The 7952-nt window shown below is 41.9% G+C and overlaps 1 non-coding gene across 1 annotated transcript; it reads left to right on the top strand.

The window, feature by feature from the left end:
* Positions 1–3690: 3690 nt before the first annotated feature.
* On the top strand, positions 3691–3762 carry trnag-ucc. Its single transcript has one exon. It is a non-coding gene; the product is annotated as a tRNA-Gly (tRNA).
* The last annotated feature ends 4190 nt before the right edge of the window (positions 3763–7952 follow it).

Genomic DNA, 7952 nt, shown 5'->3' on the forward strand with positions numbered 1-7952 from the left:
TGTGGGGAAGCCATAGGGCAGATGAACCAGTGAGGGTTTGAGTTCCTAATCAATGTCCAGGGACCTTTAGTGGAAGGTATCTACACGGGTAACAGTGACAAGAGAGGATGTTACTCTCAGACTCGGCCTCAGAGATGAAATGCTAACAGGAGAAATTGGAGGAAAGGCTGAGAGTGGGGACAAGAGGTCGGAAATGGAGGAAGGGAAGAGTAGGAGTGAGGGAGGGAGGGAGGGAGGGAGGGGAAACAGTGGAAAAGGGAGAAATGGAGGTTGGGAGCAAATGAGAGAAAGGGGAGCCAGATGATTCTGTCTTCTCCAACTTTCCTGACTCGGGCTAAACAACAGCATGTCCAGGGAGAAATAGAAATAGTCCCTTATAATTGTTCCTCTGCCTGGCCAGCGATTCTCATAATAATAATAATGGACTGTGACCTCATGTAGATGTCAGTGCCCTAAGGATAGGGAAAGGTGGCACCTTATGATTGGTTTCATCAGAAACTGGTGAACTAAGCACAGAACCTAGGGCTGAGGACACACATTGGGAGTTAGTTACTGTGTTTGCTTGTTGAACATGAACGAACAGATTTCGGAAGCTGGATTGAGCGCCAGCCAACACTGCATATAGATCTTACACTAGATCTTAGTGGCTTTGAGGACCAGCAAGTTCATTCACAGTCAGACACGATGACGTCACTCGCTAATCATGTTTAATATATTTCTGTGACATCTGTACAATTGTAACATTGGTATCAAGTTATAGGTTTGATTGCTGTGCTGAGCTTGGCAAACATCTTCAGATATGTACAAAAGCAATAAACATTGCCCTGGGGGGACCTGTTCAAGTATGGGCAACCTCTGTGATATGGAATGTTCCTCAGAAAGCATCTTCCATGTAGTAGATGAATGGGATTTTATCCAAAGTAAAGCAGTGTCTATAATTACATGGTTTACAAGCTTATACAACACAATGTTAAGATTAACTGTTGCTGAAAATCAAAATGACACTAAAGTTTCAGCATCTCGAGAGTCCCTGGGGTGGAGAAGTTGAGCAGTCTGAGAGGCTGGGTTAATTTGGGTTATGTGCCCTCTTCTCTTTTCAAATAGCGCCACAGGATCTTTAACATCCACCTGAATGGGCAGAAGGGACCTTGATTTTCTGTCTCATCCGAAGGATGGCATTTCTGACAATGCAACACCCCTCCAGCACTGCATTGAAGTGTCAGTTTAGACAATGTGATTCCAATTCCCGATGTGGGGCGTGAACCTACATTCTTCTGACTCAGAGACGAGAGTGCTACCACTGCGCCAGGGTTTGAGCCCTTGGTCGCAACAGGATGTGATTAGTAAATGGTTTTAGCATCAAGGTTGTTCCATCTAGTGCATCAATGCCAAAATCAGTTACTCTTGAACCTACCAACATATACAACACAGCTGACAAATGGTGTTTCACTGTAATGAGTAAAAGCATTTTAGAATAAATAAACATTGCTATAAATTGTGCTTCTCTTCCAGTTGTTTTCAGAAAAAGAAGTTGTGAAGTTGCCGCATCAAAAAGTTACCAAACACAATGGACGGAGTTGGGAAATCTGGTCACTTAGAAGCTAAACTGCACAAGGGATCTAATCAGCATGATCTACACTATATTCAATCTCCCCAGTGTTCATCTGACACCTTGCCCTGAACCAGAATACAGATGGACTGTTTGCAATTACTGATGCGCAATCTGGTCAGGTTTCTGCAAAGGGATAAATGTTGGATAAATGTTGAGTTTCAAATCAGACTGTTTACAGGAGACCGAATGGATGCTATTTTGCCTGTGGCTATTTTGAATGGACTGTTTGAGATGGGCAGAATCTACTCTGCTCCTCTGTAACTCGGATCAGCTGAAAATCTTAATGGTAATAGTCATCTTTGCATTTGATATAGCACCAGATCACGTCTTCAAGACGTCTCAAAGCGTTTCACAGGATATACTTTAAAGTGACTTGACTGTGAATTGAATATTTTGTGGGCGAAACGCGGCAGCCAATTGCGCTCAGCAACGCCCCACAAACAGTCGCGGATCGACTGACAAAATTATTCTTATTTTTAAGGGATTATTACCCCCAGAAAAGCGATCCGCTAATCAACTAACAACCGGGTTCCCAACTAGAACCGTGTGGGAGTAAGGAATCTTGCCCAACATTTGCTTGAGAGGTGAGTGCTCTGACCGCTAAGCTCCAGGACTCCACAATACTGTATAGACAGTGGAGTGGAAGGGAATAGACTGAAACTTCAGTCAGCTGCTGTTTTCAGTTCACACAGTCAATACAAATCTCTTCAATTGCACACAAAACAAACATTTTCGCTGGTAGTTGCTGGGTTAAATGTGACACGCAGATAGATTTCACTGCACAAACATGCATTTTATTATTCCTGTTCTACTGCAAGGTTACATGATAGAATTTATCTGATGGTTTATTATTTTAACATTCTCTGTTAACTAAAATAAACACCGAAAAAATACACCTACGACAAAAATGTTACAGCAATTTACAAATCTCTTACTAATTCCCAAAAATGGAGGCACGTTTTACTGAGACCGCTCAGTACATTCTTTTCAACCGCTGTTTCAGCTGAGAACAAGTGAATTGACTGTATATTTCGCCCACAAAATACACAGTCACTACACTCTACAGTATGTTCTGTGAAGCGTTTTGAGAAGTCTGAAAGACGTGATAAGGCGCTATATCAAATGCAAGGATGATTAAAGATTATTACTATTATATTATATTTAAGCTATTACACTCAGGTAGGAAGCTATCTCCAGATCATTTTAAGGATTGCCAGCGTCCAGCATCCACACCAGCTTCAAACCATTTATTTCTGGTGTGACTCCACAGGCAATATACAGCACAGTAAATACCTTCCCCCTTCTCTGCGCCTGCCCCAAACCTTGCAATAAAATTTAACTTTATACGACTTGTGTCATCTTGATACAGTATACTGCAATATTTGTTGTTGTCAAGGACTTCAGAAGCTACAGAACTGTATCCAACAACTCATCTAATGTGTGACTGGAAAAAAACCTACAGGGCTGGGATGTATTATACTGAGCTGTACAAGAGCCAGGTCTGAGAGTAACATCGGATGTGCGTTTTTCTTTGCTTCACCGGGTTCTGAATGATGGGGAGCAGCTGTAGCTTCTCTTCCACGTGTTCCTGCTTTGGGCTGAATTTCAAGGGGGGAAAGGAAATCAACCACGGAAAAGTCAAGCAAATGGACAGCAGTAGCACTCCACTGGGAAAGCCTTCGGTTTACACCTTACTAGTCTGCAATGCTGGGGATGACTTTGCTATTGTGGTCTAAAAATAATAATAATAATCCTTAATAATAATACTTACATTTGATACAGAGCCTTTCGTGTCTGGATGATTTCTGAAAGGGTTTCATAGGGTTTACTGTGATGTGTAGGGCCTGCGTATTGTGTAGGTAGACAGCATGTGTCTCCATGTATAGAAAGGCATTGGTGTGAATTCTGTCACCATCTGTGTTGTGATGAGCAAGCATCTGCTATTCTATGTCGTTCACAAACATGAAGTAGCTCTTTAGTTCCACTAGGAAGAGACTTGAAATTCACTCTTAAGTCAAGCCTTACTCACAGACATGCACATTGTTAATAACTGTCTGTGTGAGTGTGTAACCCAGCAGGCGATGGTGGTATAGTGGTGAGCATAGCTGCCTTCCAAGCAGTTGACCCGGGTTCGATTCCCGGCCATCGCAGCTTATTACACTTTAGCTCAATATCTTTCCTGATGTTGTGATTAATAATAATAATAATCCTTGCATTTGATATAGCCCCTTATCACATCTTCGAGACGTGAGTGACCCAATTTTTTTAAGGGATCACTATCAGTGTCCTCTGGTCACCAAAGGACCAACCACCCGAGGAAACAGTTTCTCCCTATTTACTGTATCAAAACCCCTTCATAATTTTGAACACCTCCTACTAACTGAAACAAACTGCTCTTAAAACAAAATTGGCTGAATGCTTTTAAACTGCAGAAAGCAAGTTCATAAAAATAACATTCCATATCTGTCCGAAATCAATGTGAAATTCCCATCAGTGAGTGGCACTATAGGTTCTTCAGCTTTCTGCTCATAAACCGTATCAATAAAAGAGAAAGGAGGTCCCAAAATAGGCTGACGTTTGGGGGAGGGGAGGAAGAGCTTAGGGCACATTCCTGCACTGACCAATCTGAACTGAACTGAACAAAAAACCTCTTAATGACTTTACGAGGAGAAATGGAACAACGGCTCTTGGCTGGGCTTGTGAAACTCAGGAAATATGCACACAATGAAAAAAATGATCATTTGAGAAGTCTTTGCGGGATATCACTTTACTGTTGACTGACAGCTATAGACTGTAGCTCTTATGTTAAGTCTGTACTCATGGGGGTGCTGCAACATTGAGTAGACCAAAGTCAGGTCTCAGTGACTAGGGATCAAAGCAGACTCTCTCTCTTTCTCTCTGTGTGTGATGCTTAGTATTCAAATGCCTTCCTCCTCCCTTGTAGTTGTTATGAAGAGAAGCTAAAAATTGGTAGGTTGGATGCTACGTAGCCACCAATGGCTGGAAATGGTCAGACATGCTTATAAAAGGGACAGTTTACAGGCACCTATAATCTCTTGTGAATAGAAGTCATTCAGGATTTGGTTTAGAGGGAGGGAGGGAGTGGGGAGTGGACAGGCAGTTTAGACAAAGCGGTTCATGTGAGTCGATGTTCACAAATAGCGGGAGAAGTAAATCAAAATAATTGTATATGGTTTTAACATGGGAAACTCCGTCTGTGCACACAAGAGGAATGGAGGCTTCAAAAGACAAGCACTTAATCAGGCGACAGCCATTTTAGACGTGGGGGTTGCCCTGCAAAGAGACACAGCGTCCTTTCCTCTTTAGTGCCACAGATTTAGGATTACAAGGCTAAAAGGTCAGGTTGAGGAGGAAGTGCGATCACTGAGCCATCCCATTCTGTAAGTAAAGTGGTGGAATTAAACATTGTGCAATATATTCCCCTTTCTCAGGCTTGTTCAGGGCACCATCAAACATTTGATTTTCTCTATTTGTTTCAGCACAAATGGTCTGCCTTTGAAAATTAAAATTTTGTTGAAAAAAAATGTGATCACTCAATCCACAACTGTTTGTGGGACGCTGCTGTGTGGAATTGGCTGCCATGTTTCGCCCACAAAATACACAGTCAATTTACTGTATGGTATATTCTGTTAAGCGCTTTGAGACATCTCGAAGATGCAAGCATTATTATTATTAATTTGAATTTTGTGTTGTTTTTTAAGAGTTGATCTAGGTTCACAGGCAGTTGATGAGATATGAAGCAGCTATATTAAGTTATACATGGAATTAAAGATAAATAGCCCATCAAATGCAGATAGACAGTTATTTGATATCTTTATTTGGACTAACATAGGTTTTGAGATTATAGGAAGTCTTTGAGACCACACAACTCCCCAGGCTTCAGGTCAAACAAGCCAAAAAGGTTTGAGTTCATCAGAGAGCTCCTAACTCATCAAGGAGAGCTCCAGCCAATACAGAAAGGAAATTAAGTTTGCTTTGATTAGCAAAACATGCTTTATCTTGTGGAAATGCACTGGGCGTTTGACAGTTTATGAGTGGAATTCACCACTGTCCACACAAACTCCATCTCTTTGTTTCACTGTCTCTCATCCTTTCTCTCTTTAACCCATAGAATGCTGACAAGCTCAGGGAAACTCCCAGACGCCCAGTCCTGTCCTCAACTGGCCTCCACATACATACACACACACATACATGTATGTATTTAACTCAATGCTGATACACAAGAATCTGAGATCAAACTCCTGTCCATCTTTGTAATCCATCTTTGTAGACACTGCAGAAACGTTATTCTCAATTTGGTAAAGTGGACTATTTTGGCCTCTTTTGAATCAACTTTTTTTTATTGGTCCAAAAATGTGTGGCTTGAACCTTGACCAGAAGGAATGAATGCCAAAATGGAATTGGACCCACCTCTGTTGTGTGGATAATGAGGTCCTTGATGGGAGAGGAAAGAACTGCACAACCACAAAGATCAATTGTAGCAGGAAAGCGGAGGAAGGAACAATGAAGAGTTGATGGGGAGGAGAGGATATTTTTTATAAAGACATCGATGTTCCTTATAAACTGGTAAGTTGCCAGAGCTTTCCAGTGACTTTCCCCTGGGCTAATTGGTAAATGGAATCTTCCATCTCTGAACCAACCAAATATCACTTACTTGATTTTATTCAAAGTTGTCCAAGTCCGCTGAACCTGAACTTGGGTTGAAGCTAATAAAACTGACTGTTCCCTCCTCCAACGTCAATTAATAAGCTCCACTGTCTCCACATCGTGATCGAAAGAAAACAATTTAATATCTTCCAAGAGTCAACCAAGGAAGCCTCAAATTATTCTTGGCCCAATCACATGGGTCAGGTCCAGGTCAGGGATATTTAAATCTCCAAAACCTCACCATCGCTCAGGCTTTCATCTTGCACCATCTTCCCCTATACTCTTAAAGAGAATACCCATGCTATGGAACTCCCCACAGCTTCAACCCTAAAGCCGACTCCTAGAAACCTTGCTTTCCTCTCTCGTGCTAAACTCTTCTGACCAACTCTTAACTGTGTTACGCCAAATCTTTCCAATAATTTAGTCCTGCTCTCACATTTGATGATGTTGTATTAACAAGACCTCTACAGGCTTAGACAGGAATCAAGACAAAGCTCAGCAACCTTTGGACTCCAAAGTTTCTATTCTATCCATTGAAATGGCTCNTTTTTTACTGTATTGATGCTACTCTTCAGAATCCTGTAGCTCAGTGGTTAGAGCACTCACCTTGCAAGTGAGAGACCTGGGTTCAATTCTCGGCAGACCGAAATATTGGGCAAGTTTCCTTACTCCACACTCCTCTGTTTACTTGGCAGTAACTGGAATCTGCTTGTTAGTCAATTGGCGGATCGCTTTTCCAGGGGTAATAGTTCCTTCCAAAAAAAACAATCTGCGACTGTTTGTGGGATGCCTCTGTGAACAATTAGCTGCCGCGTTTCGCCCACAAATATACAGTCAGTTCACTTTACAGTATATTCTGTGAAGCGCTTTGAGGCGTCGAGAAGACATGATAAGGTGCTATATCGAATGCAAGGATTATTATTATTATTAATACTCTGGTCATTGATCCTTCGAACTTTTTTTTCCTTTCCACCCAAGTTTGAAATCCCTGTTCCTACACATTCTTTCTCCTCCTTCCCTACTCAGTAAATGTAATGAAATCAAGACTCTTCACAATTTAACTTTCTTTTTCAGGCATTTCCTTATCGCCCTCTGTCTTTGCTTCCTCCTACACTCCACAGGCTTTAAAGCCCAAGTTTGGCATCACTAGATTCCTACTAATTGACTTATCTCCTTCTCTCGTAAGTCACAATTGCATCTGGCATTTCGCTTTTAAGCTGCTTTTCGCCTGAGAAAACGTCCTGAAAACTTCAACAAAAAGGTCAGATGCAAAACAGCTTTTGGCAAACTTAACCATCAGAGTAGAAAGTGGAACTTACTTTCAAATTTTCAACAGTAACAAATAACATTTACACTGCACCTTTTATGTTGGGAGGACGTCCCAAGGTGCTGGACAATCAGGGATTTGGACCCGAGTAAGGGGTTGGGATCAGGAGGGGGTGGAGGGCAGGGAGGGTAGGAGCAGGAGGGTGACCAAAGGCGCGGTCAAAGAGGAAGGTCTTGAGACATGCCTTGAAGGAGGCAAGGGAGGGAGCAAGCCAAAGGGTTGCGCTGTAGAAAAGCACCCCATAAACGTTTGAAATAATTCCACGTCTCAGGAGTAAAAGAGCCAGCACATGGCATCCAGTTCCAATTGTTAAAGAAAAGGGTTTGATTGTTTGGGACTATGACT

This window comes from Callorhinchus milii, unplaced genomic scaffold (genome assembly GCF_018977255.1).
Source record: "Callorhinchus milii isolate IMCB2004 unplaced genomic scaffold, IMCB_Cmil_1.0 Scaffold22, whole genome shotgun sequence".
NCBI lineage: Eukaryota > Metazoa > Chordata > Chondrichthyes > Chimaeriformes > Callorhinchidae > Callorhinchus > Callorhinchus milii.